This window comes from Rhincodon typus, chromosome 27 (genome assembly GCF_021869965.1).
Source record: "Rhincodon typus isolate 14 chromosome 27, sRhiTyp1.1, whole genome shotgun sequence".
In the NCBI taxonomy this organism is placed as follows: Eukaryota; Metazoa; Chordata; class Chondrichthyes; order Orectolobiformes; family Rhincodontidae; genus Rhincodon; species Rhincodon typus.
In genome coordinates this window covers 34,976,606-34,982,208 of record NC_063358.1, presented here as the reverse complement: position 1 = coordinate 34,982,208, position 5,603 = coordinate 34,976,606, and positions in this window count along the sequence as shown.

The following is a 5,603-nucleotide window of genomic DNA, read 5'->3' as shown; positions in this document are numbered from 1 at the left end:
CTTCCTAACTCCCCACCTACACTCAACTTTACTGGCTCCATCCCCGCTTCTTCGACCTGTTTGTATCCTCTCCTCTATCCCTCTTCTATCCGCCTCCCACTCTCTCCCTATTTATTTCAAAACCCCCTTCCCCTCCCCCTTTTCTGATGAAGGGTCTCGGCCCGAAACGTCAGCCTCTCTGCTCTTATGATGCTGCTTGGCCTGCTGTGTTCATCCAGCCCTGCACCTTGTTGTCTCGGATTCTCCAGCATCTGCAGTTCCTACTATCTCTGAATAAACAGCATGCTTTTTTTTTTAATATACATTTGAGGGACTCCAGCATCATTGGCCATGCCAACATTTATTGCCCGTCTTTACTTGCTCTTGAGAAGGTGGAAGTGAGCTGCTTTCTTGAACTGCTGAAGTCTATTTCATGGATACTCCACAGTGTGGAAACAGGCCCTTCGGCCCAACAAGTCCACACTGACCTCAGAGCATCCCACCCAGACCCATCCCCCTAAAACTCACCTAATTGATACATCCCTGAACACTACGGGCAATTTAGCCTGGCCAATCCACTTGACCTACACATCTTTGGACTGTGGGAGGAAACCAGAGCACCCAGAGGAAACCCACACAGACATGGGGAGAATGTGCAAACTCCACACAGACAGTTTCCCAAGGGTAGAATCGAACCCGGGTTTCTGGTACTGTGAGGCAGCAGTGCTAACCACTGATCCATCCCTGAATTGCAGCACGGTGGCTCAGTGGTTAGCACTGCTGCCTCACAGCACCAGGTTGACCTTGCTGTAGGTAGACCCAGATGTTATTAGGGAGGAAATTTCAAGATTTTGACACAGTGACAGGGAAGGAACAGTATATTTCCAAGTCAGGATGGTGACTGGCTTGAAGGGGAACTTGCAGGTGGTGATGCTTCTGTAGATCTGCTGCCATTGTCCCTCTAGGCAGTAGAGATCACTGGATTAGAAGGTGCTGTCGAAGGGGGAATTCTGAGTTACAATAGTATGTCATAAATATGGGACACACTGCTGCCACCATGTTTCAGTAGTGAAGGGAATGAATGATGAAGGTAGTCGATGAGAATTAAGCAGGATTCTATGTTAAGCTTTTTGAGTATTTTGTAGATGTACTCAACCAGGCAAATAGAGAGTGCTTCATGACATTCCGGACATAGAACATAGAACATAGAACATTACAGCGCAGTACAGGCCCTTCGGCCCTTGATGTCGCGCCGACCTGTGAAACCAATCTGAAGCCCATCTAACCTACACTATTCCATTATCATCCATATGTTTATCCAATGACCATTTAAATGCCTTTAAAGTTGGCGAGTCTACTACTGTTGCAGGCAGGGCATTCCACGCCCTTACTACTCTGAGTAAAGATCTGCCTTGTTGACTGTGGACAGAAATTAGGGTGACAGGATGTGAGTTATGCATTACAAAATTCGTAGTTTCTGACCTGTTCTTATAGCTAAATTATTTAAATGGCTGGCCTAGTTCAGTTTCTGGCCAATAGAAACGCCAGGATGTTGACAGTGACGAATTTGTGATGGTACTGCCACTAATCATCAAGGGAGATAGTTATTGACCGGCACTTGTATGACACAAATGTTACTTGTCACTCATTAATCTAAGCCTGGATGTTGTCCAAGTATTGTTGCAATGGCATGCTTCAGTGTCTGAGGAATCATGAATGGTTCTGAACACTATTCATTCATCATTGAACATCCTCACTTCTGACCTCATGATGGAGGGAACGTGACTGATGAAGTAGCTAAAGAGGTTTGGGCCTAATACAGTACCCTGAGGAGATCTCGCAGTGATATCCTTGAATTCAGATGAATGACCCCCAACAATCTCATCTCTGTTGTAACAGGTATCGTTTGAACTAATGAAGGTTTCCTCATGATTCCTATTGACTCTAGCTTTGCTTGGGCTCCTTGATGCCACACTTGGTCAAATATGACTTGATGTTAAGGGCAGTCATTCTCACCACACCTCTGGAGTTCAACTCTTTTGTCCATGCTTGGGCTAAGGCTGCAATAAGGTCAGCAGCTGAGTGGCTCTGGTAGAAGCCAAATTGACTGTCAGTGAGCAGGTTATTTCTTTGGAAGTGCCATTTGATAACAATAGCTATAACCCTTTCTATTAGTGACTGAGACATCATGTCAGTCATGTCAATGCTGGATGCCTCCATCCTGGTAGGCGATGGCCTAGCGGTATTAATCGCTAGACTATTATAGATAGGCGATAGCCCAATGGCATTATTGCTAGACTATTAATCCAGTGACCCAGGTGATGTTCTGGGGTTGTGGGTTCAAAATCTCGCCATGGCAGATGATGGCATGTAAATTCAATAACAATCTGGAAATAAGAGTCTTATTGATGACCATGAATCCATTGTAGATTGTCAGGAAAAGCCCATCTGGTTCACTAATGTCCATTAGAGAAGGAAACTGCCATCCTTACCTGTTCTGGCCTACATGTGACTTCAGACCCAGAGTAATGTGGTTGAATCTTAACTGCCCTCTGGGAAATTAGGGATGGGCAATGAATGCCAGTGATGCCCAAATCCCATGAATGAATTAAAATTTAAAACAAATTAAATTCTAAGAATGAGCTCTGTCTCCAGTAACGCTGACAGCAGCACACATATTTCCCATTGCTGCTTCCCAGTTTCTCATTCAATGAATAATGCCCTGAGGCTCAGCATCTATGTGCAACTGAGCCACCTTCCATCATAGACTCTCCATTATTCTTAGTCATGCGATTTACTCCTCGTTGTGTGCCAATCAACCTAACTCCAATTAGTATCCACTTAAATGTGGTGTCTGCAATGGTGGAGGATGCACAAGCGATGAGAGGGAGTATCCTTACACTGCACAGCCTTGAGTGAGGACTCCTGGCCCCTTATCAACTATGTCATGAAGGGAGGCACAACGGATCAGCAGTTAGCACTGCTGACTCACAGCACCAGGGACTTGGGTTCGATTCCAGCGTTGGGCGACTGTCTATGTGGAGTTTGCACATTCTGGCCTGTGTCAGCGTGGGTTTCGACTGGGTGCTTTGGTTTCATCCCACAGTCCAAAGATGTGCAGATTAGGTAGATTGGCCATGTTAAATTGCCTTTCAGTGTGCAAGAATATGCATGTGAGGTGGGTTAACTATGCCAAATGTAGGGTTACAGGGATAGGGTGGGATGCTCGTTGGAGGTTCAGTGCAGACATGATGGGCTGAATGGCCTCTATTTGCATTGTAGGGATTCTATGAATGGAGTTGAATGATAAGAGTTTGCCCCCTGAAACTTATTGATTCCAGTATTATAAGACTATTGCTTATGAAGTTAACTAAAATATGTTACCTCATTCTAACAGAATTCTAGCTAGAAATTCATGTGGTTTTACAGGTTAATGCCACAGTAGGCTCAGACGTGTGATGTCCATGTGTTCAACAGTTGCAGCAAAGCCCCATCTAACATTAACCAGGTTTCCATCATCTTACAGAGAGATGGGCTACCATTTAAAAATTCTATTATTTTTCCACTACCTACATTGATCCAAAATCTGTGAGAATCAAAATCTGGAACAGGCAACAGATGTGGATCACAAATTGTCAAGCAGTCACTGGAATGGTCCTCTCCCTCACAACAAACTGCATTTTGACCTCAAATACTGTCATAACCACTTGTGATTTGATTAATGTTCATGCTAAGTGTTTGGCCAATTGTGGATTTACTCTGGAGTCTTGAACATGTCCTTGTCCGTTTCTAGGTAAGACCACTTGGGACAGTTAAAAAGTCATGGATGGTTAAGACACAAGAAAAGCAGACAGGATAATTTGATTTCATTTCATTTAATACTGTCACATGTACAGAGGTACAGTGAAAAGTGTTGTCTTGCGTGCCTTAAAGGCAGGTCATCAGGGTAACAGATCAGAGTGCAGGGTACAGTGTTACAACTGCTGAGGAGGTGTAGAGAGAGATTAATATTAACAATCAAGAAGTCCATTCGAAAATCTGATAGCAGGAAAGAAGCTGTTCTTGAACCTGCTCGTATGTGTATACAAATTTTTATATCTTTGGCCCGACAGAAGAGGGTGGAAGAGAGTATAACTGGGGTGGGAAGGGTCTTTGATTATTTCCGTTGCTTTTCCAGTGCAGCAGGAAGTATAGATGAAGTCAATGGACGGGAGGCTGGTTTGCATGATGGTCTGGGCTACAATCACAACCGTCTGTAGTTTCTTTTGGTTTTGGGTAGAGCCGTACCAAGCTGTGATGTATCCAGATAAGATGCTTTTATGGTGCATGTGTAAAAATTTCTGACAGTCTTTATGGAGATGTTGAATTTCCTTAGCCTCCTGAGGAAGTAGAGGCATTGTTTTGTTTTCTTGACCATAGTGTCAATATGGGTTGACTAGGACAGATTGTTGCTGATCATCACTGCCAGGAAGTTGACACTCACGACAACCTCAACACCAGTGATGCAAACAGGGATGTGCCCTCCACTCTGCTTCCTGAAATCAATGACCAGCTCCTTTGCTTTGCTGATGTTGGAGAGATTGTTGTCTTTACACCATGCCATTAAGCACTCTGAATCTCAAACAATGACGAGACAATCTACAAAATTGGTGTGGTCAGCAAACTTGTAAATGGAGTTGGTATTCAGTTTGGCCACACAGCCCTGGATGTAGAAGGAGTATAGTAGGCGACTGAGTACACAGCCTTGCAGGGGCACTGGTGTTGAGGATTATGATGGAGGAGGTGTTGTTGCCTATCCCTACTGATTGCGGTCTATGGGTCTGAAAGTCGAGAGTCCAGTCACAGAGAGGGCAGCAGAGTCTTAGGTCCTGGAGTCTGGAGCTGAGTTTGCTTGGAATAATAATGTTGAAGGTGGAGTTGCAATTAATAAGGAGGAGCTTGAAGTAGGTATCCTTGTTGTCCAGATGTTCCAAGGATGAGTGTAGAGTTAGGGAGCTCGCGTCAATATTTGCAGCACAAGGTGTCATGAAAGTTGAACATAATTATGAGGATTTTCTATCATTACCTGTTGCGCTTGTAGAATTGCAAGGGAGAAAGGCAGACTGAGAGGCTGAAGTTGATGTGAGCCATGACTAACCTTTCAAAGCATTTCATACTTACGGAGGTCAGAGCCACTGGGTGGTAGTCACTGAGGCACGCTGCATGATTTTTCTTTGGCACTGCGATGATGGTGGTCTTCTTGATGCTGATTGTTCTGCTTTTACACTGTTGCCCTCAGGCCTGTTGATAACTAACATCATTCAGATTCATCTCCAATATAATTTATCATCTTATTCAGCAGGATCAAAGCACCTCAGGTGTAGCACAAATAGATTTTGTCTTCATGTTAACTCCGTGCCAACCTCTTCCTTTGTTTGTCCAACAAGTATTCAAGGACTGTACTTGTGCCATCAGCTCTTACTTTAAATTAGCTGCTGGATAAGGTGGAGTTGTGTGAGGGATGGCCAGATTTGGAAAATTTTCCAGTGTCGGGTGCACTTTCAATTTTAACTTTTAATACACACGAGCAGCTGGGTTCACTTGTCCTACTGGGACTGTAATGTGAACATGGCAGACCAGCTTAC